General features: G+C 40.0%; 1 pseudogene; it reads left to right on the top strand.

Moving 5' to 3' along the window:
- The first annotated feature begins 1,359 nt into the window (after positions 1–1,359).
- LOC143848881 (putative UDP-rhamnose:rhamnosyltransferase 1 pseudogene) lies at positions 1,360–1,842 on the top strand (annotated as a pseudogene).
- The last annotated feature ends 9,312 nt before the right edge of the window (positions 1,843–11,154 follow it).

Here is an 11,154-nt window from a genome sequence, read left to right as displayed (position 1 = left end):
AACCTCCTTCCAAAACTCCAGTACCCTCGACCAATTTTCAAGGACTTGATAAGCCCATTCAGAAATTGGTAACCCCATTTTGATACTAGATAACCCCAATCCCAGAGACTTGAAAATCTCCTTCTAAAACTCTAGTACCATTGGCCAATTTTCAGGGACTTGATCACCCCATTCGGAAATTAATAACCCCATTTTTTATACTAGATAACCCAATTCCTAGAGACTTGAAAACCCTCTTCCAAAACTTCAATACTCTCGGCCCATTTTCAAGCACTTGATAAGCCCATTCGGAAATTGGTAACCTTACTTTGAGAGTTGCTAACCCCCTTCCAGAGAGTTGATAAACCCCTTCTGCTACAAAACCCCCTGCTTATAGCAACTCTTCTAATGGCATTACAATTCTGCTCATGATAGAAATAACAAAAGAAATGGATGTTGTTTCATTAAATGTGCTTCATGTATTACATCCCAATTTGTGTATTACAAAAAAAAAAATTAACTAAATCAAAAAATGGGTAGCCATCCATTCATGTATTACATCAACTTTTTCTTATACAACCACTTATCTTCCAAAAAAGTGAGCGAAGCCATCCATGCATTATCTCCAGAACTCACCCTAAAAAAAATAGCTTAAACCCTAAACAAGATAAATCAGAAACAGAGGAATGAAAAATAGTGCAAAACCCTAAAAAAAAAAAACAAAACAAAACCTAAATACAAAGAGATAGATGATAAGAACTCAACATTCAAGTTTTCAAGATTTGCCAACAACAATGGTGGCTGAACAAGGAGGAAGATAGGTAGGGTAAAAAATAAAAAAGGTGATAATAGAAAAGTAAAAGAAGAGGGAAGTAGGAAAAACCAAGGTCAAAACGTATTGTAAATGCCAAAGGGCATTTTCGTCCAGCTGTTACTAACAAGACCTCTTTTTCCCCCATTGATAATTTTTGAAAAGTATGGGTATGTTGATAATTTTGCCTAATGTTTGTCCCCCATTGGTAATTGGTCCATTTCCTTTTAGCTATAGATTGATAGAGCTTGCTCTCCCCTCCCCTCCATGTGTGATTGGGGTTTGTCGTGATCCTCTAGCATATCTTTTTTGCTCTATTTAATATATCTGGTCGGGTCTGCCTGACCCAGCTTACCCATAAAAAAGAAAAAAGAAAGATAACCCAGAAATAGAAGGCCAAGAAGGGTAATAGTTAAGTGACTAGCACGTTTTGTTACTAGCAAAGATAACCCAGAAATGGAAGGCCAAGAAGGGCTTCACAATATCTATAAATGGAATAGATATCTTGTGAAAGCATCAATTCAACACCCCGTCGATATCCAGCTACACTTCACTTATCGCAAACAAAAATGGAACGTGAACAAGGGCTTCACATTGTGGTGCTCCCCTGGTTAACCTTTGGTCACATGATACCCTTAATGGAACTATCCAAGTGCATAGCCAAAAGAGTTCACCATGTTACTTTCGTTACCACACCAAGAAACATTGGAAGGCTACCAAAAATCCCTCCAGAAATATCAGACAAGTTCCATCTAGTGGGTCTTCCCTTACCCCAAGGTGCAGAGGTCACAACCATCCTCGTCGAGAAAGGTGACTATCTCCGTAAGACCCAAGACATGCTCGAAGGGCCCTTTTCCGCCTTCCTAGTGGCCATGTCTCCAGCCCCGGATTGGATCATCCTCGACTTTGGCCCTTACTGGGCTACGCGTGTTGCCTCTAGGCTCTCTATCCCAATTGCCTTCTTTAGCCTTTTTAGTGCGTCTACACTCGCCTTCTTCGGACCACCTTCTGCTTTCCTTGGAGACCCTCTCCATTACTCGAGTAGATGGTAATGATGGGACATGAGTTGAGATGGAGTGGCCCGAAAAACAACCAGAAGGATCTATAGTGTATGTCGCATTTGGTAGCGAGTTGATTCTTAATAAAGAAAATTTGCATGAATTAGCCTTTGGAATAGAGTTATACGGGCTTCCATTTATGTGGGCACTTAGGATTGTGCCCGAGAATGAACTACCCGAAGGGTTCGAAGAACGAACCAAGGATCGTGGAATTGTGTGCGTGCAAGGGCTGGGTACCTCAGCCCATGTTACTGGGGCACAATGCCATTGGAGCCTTCTTGTCATATGGGGGTTGGGGTTCATTGATTGAGGGTTTTGGATCAGGCAAGCCACCGATACTCTTGCCTATAATAGCGGACCAAGGGCTGAATACTCGGTTGGCCGAAGAGAAGAAGGTTGGAGTAAGATGGGTCTTTCACAAGGGATGCTCTTGCAGATCCATGCTCTTGTACATGGATGAGTTTGTCAGCCACCTCAAAAACCATAAACGCAAAAACGGGTCTCCACCGTCGATTTAATCGACATGTTTTACTACGATTAAATTGTATGATGTGGTAAGTTAGGTGCATGAAATTTGACTTACTTTGTTTCAAATGATTTTCGTTTTTTAGCTGTGTTATGGGTCTTCAATTGAATAAAATTGCAAAAATTATGTAATGCATGTAGCCACATATTTTGAGAACGTTATAGTAACTAGCTTTAACGAGGCTTGTCACCCGGCCCCACCTTGAGTGGGTCATGGAGGTGTATCTCACCAATGGACGGCCAGTTGATTCACAAAGGTAAGGGCAAAAGCTACAGATCCGTGATCGGACCCTTTCAGTATCATCAGATCGATGGCTAGATACCATGGTGGGGATTGGACTGGTCCGGCTGGTTGTTTATATGGTTGGAAATCTCAAGTTGGGGATTAATATTGCTCAAATCATAGATCAGGCAGTTCAAGATTTTCACATAGGCGATCGAGCCAAGGAATTTTGCCGAAGATGGCCCAACTCGATCCTCTCTAAATTTTTGTCAATTTAGTTGAAATTAAAAATTAAAAGATGAGATTCTATGTGTATAAGTATGAATATGATTAAATAATAAATGAAATATAAAATAATAAATAAAAGGGGATAAATGAGTGAAATGTGGAATTTCGATTGATTTTAATAAAGAATTCGATTCATATTTATTATTTAATATGGTCATCATTTATCCCACATTTTAGGAGGGTAATATGGTCATCATAATTCTTTATACGCTGAAATTTTGGACTGGATAAAATTTTATGCTATTGGATTTCGATTGATTTCGTCCGAAACTTCGATTTCGGCTGAAATTTCGGTTTCGTTGAGGACTGAAACGCATTTCAAAACCGAAATTTAAAACCTTTGATTGAGACCAAGGTTTTAAATTTCGATTTCGGTATGCGTTTCGGTCCTCACTGAAACCGAAATATTGGACGAAATCTCTCGAAATCAAATTATTGGTAATCTCGGCTGAAATTTCGGGATAATATTAAATAATTAATAAAGCTCAAATTTTTTGGTGATACAGGGAAAACGAAATTTCACTCGAAATTTTTGTAACGTTTCGAGTTTACCCCATTTCGGTTTCGGTCTCGGTCGAAATTTAAAACCTTGATTGAAACCCACTGCTGCCTTGCGTATATAATCAAATCTGTGGTTCCAAACGGAAACCATAAGTTAGGCGAAATGCCTTCGAGAGTATCTTCTTGATGATCATATGACACAAGGCCCTTGTCCCTCAATCCTCAGTAACATTTTCACAAAACTGTTGATTTTCATAGCCCATTTATAATGCGGTTAGGGCCGACATGACATGGTGAGGCTTTTTATAGGATTTGCATGTTCTTCAGCACCACGGAGGCCAGGTTTAACCATAGAAGGAAAGTGAAAGGAACGAAGAACATGATCATTTAATTGAAAAGATAAGCCTCTCTTTGTATGTCTGCTCTAAAGTTTAGTAAAATGTGTTTATTGTTCAACATAGGAGGCAAATCCATGTGATGGGTCATTGTAGTCGTCGACATGATCATCAGGTAACAGACAAGATGGGAACTGCTATAATCATATGGCAAATGAGAGTTGGCTAATGATAGGATAATGGTTAATTTACATGGATGTCATCATAAATAGAAGGTACCTCTAAATTATAATTGAAAATGGTTGGTTCACATTATCTTTTTTCCGTGTAAAACAAAGTTTGAAATTTTAGAAATATTTTTCCTTTCCGAGTTTAAATCCCGTATGCACTTTAAGTCCAGTATTTTTCAAAATAGCAGTGTGCCAACTTTGTAGGATTATCCAAACCCTTCTCTTGTGGGTCACATAGTAAAAGGTTGTACTGGAAACCATCTTCATAGGATCATCCTAACCCTACGATCTTTAGAGGGAAACCTCAATAGATTGGAGGGATAGGAACATCCTATGGAAATGATTTAGACGGTACAACGTATGGTATGGCCCAACAAAGGAACTGTTTGGATCATCCTATGAAGTGGGATCCCCTACTTTTTGAAGAATAATGGATGTAACGACCACATTATTCATTCTCCACAGTCAAAAAGCTGGGTCAAGACACTTTCTGAGTTACATCTCTATCATAATAATAAGGGAATGATGAAAAAGGAGCCATAAAGAAGACAGCTCCTATGGCTCTTTATCCCTCCGAAATTGAAGTTAAAAGCTCCGGCCAAAACCCTATTCTGTGTCACTATGATTTTCTCATTAGAAAGTGTTAGGAGAATTCAGCTGAATAAGTTGAATGTTCTTGTTAAGTGACCATATCATTACTCTTGGATTCCAATCCAAGGGTCCTCCCATGCTTCAAGAGTAAAAATCTTCTACATCACGAGTCATGATTAAGGGGACTTCCAACAACCATACATGTGATGGTTGGCCTGACTCAGATTGGTCATGTAGCTCTTAAATGATACTTTAATAAGTTCTCTAACACAGTATCTAGCCAGCTGGGTGACTCAAGCTTGTAACCACCTTCTTTTAAGAGGTTTTAAGAGCATTTAAAATGCTAAAAGCAAGATTAGTCTCTATCCCTGTTAAATTTAGGAGTTAAATGACCACATCATGTTTCGTAGAAGCGAACAATCGGACCCCATCATTCTTCTTAAGGAGGGATCGATGCCTACTTTGGACTCTATTAAAATGCTTATGTCTTCTTTGGGGGATATGCTAGGGACTTTCATAGATAGGCATTTCACGGCTTGATATTGCAATAGAGAGCGCCCACCTCAGATGTCTTAAATGAATGAAACAAAATCTCCTGAAAAGTGAGGTTGTGTGGCTGCTCTCTCGTGCAATACCCAGCCGTGAAAATGCCTTTCTGCGAAAGTCACTAGCATGTCCCATTCTTTGTGTGTATTTATAATCGGTTTCAATTTAATATGATTATTTGGAAATGATCGTTAAGATAGCTTTAGAAAGGACATAATTAATGGCTTCAAGAGAAACCCTTAGGCCCTGTTCGTTTGAGATTGTCACAACCGATTGAACAATCCCCAAACCTATTATCAAACTCAAACTTAAATGTAATTTCGAGTCCAATAATAGGTTTTGGGCTCACAATCGGTTGTCACAATCAGAAACTAGCAGGCCCTTAATGTTCATGCGGGCTCCACTAGGCAAGCCAGGAGATGATTTGCACAAAATTCAAAGATACCAAGACTAAAGAGCATCATAGGGCTGCTAGCAAAATCGTAGTTTGGAAAATAACTACCATACAATGTGCTCATAACACATGCGCAAGATGACAACGAAGTGAGCTAGAGTCCCCACAAAATGTAGAAAAAAAAAAAAACACTGGAAATGACCAAATCGTTCGTCAATTTCACTTTCATCCTTATTTTAAGGGAGATCATATTTTCACCCCCTGCAGTACTTGCACACCCCCTTATAACGTGATTAGACGTAAAGTTGCCCACTTTTCACGTCAAATCAGGTTATAAGGGGTGTGTGCAAGTACTGCAGGGGGTGAGAATATCATCACCCTATTTTTAATTTCCAAATGAAATCCCATTCTGGAAATATTTTCCTTCCTGAGTAACGCTAGCGAGACCGAGAGTAAGACCAAGCAGGGACCGAACAAATGGGTTTCCGCCACAACATCACAAGTGACCAAAGCAAGCCCTTAGGTATAGGAAAATCAACAAAAAAACAAGTAGATTATTTGCACACATGGCACATTCTCATTATTGGGCTCTCCAAATATTTTCCTTATATTAATGAAAACCTCACCTGAATTTTGTAGGACGACTCAAATATGCTAGTAGAGGTACATTATACATTTAAGGAAAGGAAACCGTGATTTAGCCCCTCTAATGACGGCAACACTCAAGAAATATTGTTCCACGATACACTTGTAAAGCACTCTTGTCTTCAATTTTATTGTATCCAGTGATAATTATGCCCTAAAAAGTCTCATGATTAGACTCGGGTGCCATAATTCAAAAAACCAAGATTAGCATTTAATTTGGCATGCTAGCTTGGATGGGAACAGTGTCACTTTCGTAGTAGAAGAAAATCAGTGCAATTACACGAACCAACAAAAGGAAGACAATAAGTTAGTGTAGAGCTCCAAACGGTCCTACACCTCCAAATCCCTTGTTCCATCAAAGGGAGCAAGCTGGGTCCACAATTGTTGAAGGCATTATTGTTTTTAAAAGGGAAAGGATACCCTTCTTCTTCCGGGCCATCCTCTTGTTGTGTAAAATGAGTTGGGTATCAATACATCCACTTGGATCGGATCCACCTATGTCTCTTAGTCGCGATCCATTTGGCTGTGCGGCATAGACTCGGAGAGTAGTGGAATAAGTAGGAGACAAGCATTGAATTTGCCATAACTTACCTCGGAGAATAGTGGTAAGTAGTGTTCGGTTGTCACTCTCGTAGAGTAGTAGTGGTAGGGGTGTCATTACCAATAAAGAGAGAAGAGAGAGGAGAGAGAAAGAAAAAGAATCATTTCGGCTCCGTTTCTTTGGACTAAAAAATGGACGTAAAATTTGTTTGGGTGATGATATTTTCACCCCCTGCAGTACTTGCACACCCCTCTTATAACTAGGGCTGGCAATTTCACCCGAAAAAGCGGGGATCCGCCCCGCCCCGCCCCGTTTGGGGAGGGGATTCCCCGATTTGAAAGGGGAAGGGGAAGGGGAATATAAAAATTCCCCGGTGCGGGGAGGGGAAGGGGAAGGGGATGGAGTTGTCCCCGACCCGCCCCGCCCCACCCCGCCCCGCCCCGCTACGCCCCGCTAATCAATGCCATTTTTTATAAATTTTTAAGTGTTTTTTTTAAGAAAAACTACTAGAAGCTCTGTGGATCGGCTACAAGATTCCCCCAAACATAAACTTAGCTTGTCTTTTCCTTTTAATTAGCTTCTGAGAGCATTTTGGGAACTATAATAACCTTTTCACAGATGTTGAAATAATAAAGACAAGCTGAGAGCCTGAGACGCTGAGTGTATGCAATTATCAAAAAATCGTAGTGCCAACAGAATTTTAGGGTTGGATTGCAGGTTTTAATTTTCAACAAGAAAAATTTAGCTACTAGAAATTTGTTTCATGTCAGCACTAGACTGAATTGCAGTTAAAGAAATAAGTCATTTGTTGATTTTGTTCTCTTCTCCATTCTCATTTCTCATGCTCATCTGGGGATTAACATGCTATACAGAATGAACTAATGAACATTATTTTGCGTGTGTGAGCGCCCACTTATGGACTTTTAAAGTTCATTGTGACTACTGAAATAGTTACTTTTTGCACATTGGCTGCCTGTTAATGAAGGTAATCCTGGTGCTCATTTCCTATTTATCATTCCATAATTTATGCAGAAAATTGCTGAAAGATGAGGTCCTGTTGTTATTTATGTTTGTTGTCTCATCCATGCATTTCTTATTTTGTCTATCTGTTTGTTGATCACATGAATAGAATCATAGCATTCATCACAATATTGTCTGTAATGGACGTAGAAGAAAGAAGCTCTGTTTGCTGGTTTGGTTGGGTTCCAAAGAGGGGCGGGGCGGGGATTTTGTCCCCGAAGGATGCGGGGAGGGGAAGGGGAAGGGGAAGGGGAAGGGGATTAGATATTCCCCGCGGGGAGGGGAGGGGGATTCCCCACCATCCCCGCAGAGGGGAAGGGGAAGGGGAGGGGGAAAATTCCCCGCAGAGGGGAAGGGGAAGGGGACCCCAACATCCGGCCCCGACCCGCCCCGTTGCCACCCCTACTTATAACGTGATTTGACATAAAGTTGCCCACTTAAGGGGGGTGTGCACATAATGCAGGGGGTGAAAATATCATCTCCCATTTGTTTTATGTTCATTTTTACAACGTGAAATAAATTTTATGTCCATTTTTACATCCAAGCAAAATTAGCACTACATCCATTTTTACAACATTATACCCTTTTTCTTCCCCGGGCCATCCTCTTGTTGTGTAAAAAGAGTTGAGTGTCAATACATCCACTTGGATAGGATCCACCTATGTCTTAGTCACGATCCATCTGGCTAAACGGCATAGACTCGGAGGGTAGTGGAAAGTAGTCAATAGGGAGGAGACAAGCATTGAATTTGCCAGAACTTACCTCGGAGAATAGTGGTAAGTAGTGTTCGGATGTCTATCTCATAGAGTAGTAGTGGTAGGGGTGTCATTACCAATAAAGAGAGAAGAGAGAGAAAGAAAAAGAATCATTTCCAAGAAATCCAAGCAAAATTCCACCCTTTTTGTAGTTTTGGGCTTGGATGTTACAGAGAGGGGACAAGCGTGATACATCAGCAAACATGCAATGATTAACTAGGAGAAATCCATGGGAGTCTCCAGGAATTTCAAAGCTATATTGAGAACCAAACAAGGAGTTTTGTTGACATTGACTCAAATGCCAAGTAAAACCCCTAAGCCATCCCTGCTTTTGAGCAACCAATAAGATTAGTCTCTCTCCGTGGGTCATTTATACGTTTTTGGTTCAACTTGTGTCGGAAATTGGTATGAAAGGTTGCTTTCGTGGTCAACAGGAGCACCCGTTTGGGCCTACAAGATGAGAATCGTTTTATTCAAAGAACAAATGAGAGTTGGGTAACGAACGTGGAAGGAAGGCACTCGTAAGCTGTATTTGATGGGCAAGGAAGTTGGCACATGTTGTTATCACATCCACAAGTTGCTTATGTAGGTGAGCCTTAAGTCCGAGCAAAGAGAGAGGTGATGCTCAAGGGGGTAAATGAAGGTGTCAAAAAAGCTGTTCAAACTCAGCTAGCAAACCACAAACACTGGAACTTGAAATTGAAGACTCGTTAATCAATTTCTGGATAATGCAGATTAGTGAACTAATCTGAAATCTTGTTGTGAATTCCTTTTGATAAGAAGTCTTTCTTATCACTGGAGACTATGAGTAAAGATCATGCTAATGTAACTATGGGTTGGGAGATGTTCTGCTAGACAAGTCGACTAGAAAAACTACCTCCTCTGTAACTTAGTCCCCAAAACACAGGTCTGGTAATAACTAGAACTCTTAATCCCACGAAATTTTAGTTAACAACTATTTAAAATCAGAAAACCATGTGATTGCCTCTGCTAGTTCTTGACTCATGAACCCCTGGTGTAGCAGAATTCTGCTACCAGATTGTACAGGTTTGATGACTCTAGCTAAATAGAAAGTTTAGAAAGAACTTATAATTGAAGCTCACTTCTCAGAACTAAAATCAATCATTCTACAAAGTTAATTTTTGAGTTTCATGAAAAAATTCTCTCTTGTTCAATTCACTATCTCTCGGTTTGTATAATTGAAGCGATGTTCATAAGAAATTTGAGTTGAGAATCCTTTGAATTCACTTCAAAAATACAGAAGCAAATAGAACTAGATATCAGATCATAACATATTCAGTTTCCAAGATTTTGCTGCTCTATAAAGCTCAAACCGAGCTTCATGAAAATTTTCTAAAGGATTCATTAGACGACCCCAATTTAATTGTCTTAGATCTGAGTGATTACCTTCATATATCTAGACACTTTTCACTTCATATTTGATCTCAGCATTAAAGTTCAAACATCATTTTGATCGCCAACCCTCATTAGCAGGGACGGAAAAGCTTGCAAACCGATCATAACCATGGAAGCACACGACGTTCATTTATACGGTGGACGGCCATGCATGCACGTGCATCCCAAGAATACAGTGGAGCCCACATTATTTGGGTGATTCGAACCATTCTTTTGCTGGCCCCTAATGTAGATAGGGTGTGCCCAAAAAATCTTCTCGATGATCCTAACCCTCCGATTTGTGGATGTTTATAACGGACAAAGTACGAAAGTGGACAAGGAATGGAGGGTTAGCATCATCCAATGGAGAAGATTTTCTGGGCACACCCTATCTACATGAATGGTTGTGCAACAATTTCGTAAATCGCACACTTACAAAAGACAAGGTGAGTTTCTCTTATCATCAAAACATGGTTGTGCAAATATTTGTAGCCTAATTACATAGCATCTTTTCAATTATCTGAATATTTGGATTTGAGTAGAAAAAAAAAATTGAGGGCAGCCATTTAAAACAGAAAAGACAAGGTAAGTTCGGCTCATTATCAGAGCATCATAATAAGTGCAAATATCAGTAGACTAACTAAATGGGAGCCTATGTGGCTGCTCTCTCATGTAGCAGACAGTTCCGCGAAATGCCTCATGCGATGGTCCCTAGCAAATCCCAATTCAAATACATTGGCAAATATCTAATTTATAATATCGGGTTATACATATTAAAAAACTAAAAAACGAAAAATATCAACCGATGTATCGGATCGTGGTCTAAATGGCCGATATATCGGTCTCTGTTAATCTTTTCTCCTTTGCTTTAGGATTCAAAAAATGAAAAAGACTTGGAGAGGGAGAGAAGAGGGTACGGTGTCTGCAGACTGATGCAGAGACTTTGACCTCTTAGGCACGAAGTCCAATACTGTATCAGCTTTCTCATAAATGACTAAAATACCCTCGTATTTAATTCAACCAATGAGCTTATAACACGTCATTTACCGTTAATTCTCCCGAGATCCCAAGCGTTGAGATCTCACCCAAGAAAGAGCCCTCTGCTTTGCTGTATACTTCGTTTTCTCCAAAGAAGGAAAAGAGAGCCCAAACAATATAAAGGAAACAAACCCCACGCATCTCTTTCTTTCTCTCTTTCTCTTCTTTTCATGCTTGACTCTCTCTCTCTCTCTCTCTCTCTCTCTCTCTCACACTATCTCTCTAGCCTTTTGCTTCTCACGATTTTGCAGTAAGCTTCTGCAAAAGAGAGCTGAGAAA

The sequence above is a fragment of the Tasmannia lanceolata genome, unplaced genomic scaffold, assembly GCF_043159265.1.
Source record: "Tasmannia lanceolata isolate RefF3 unplaced genomic scaffold, GAP_Taslan_0.1 ptg000016l, whole genome shotgun sequence".
In the NCBI taxonomy this organism is placed as follows: domain Eukaryota; kingdom Viridiplantae; phylum Streptophyta; class Magnoliopsida; order Canellales; family Winteraceae; genus Tasmannia; species Tasmannia lanceolata.
Note: the sequence above shows the minus strand (reverse complement) of the source record. Positions and strands in the feature narration are given on the sequence as shown.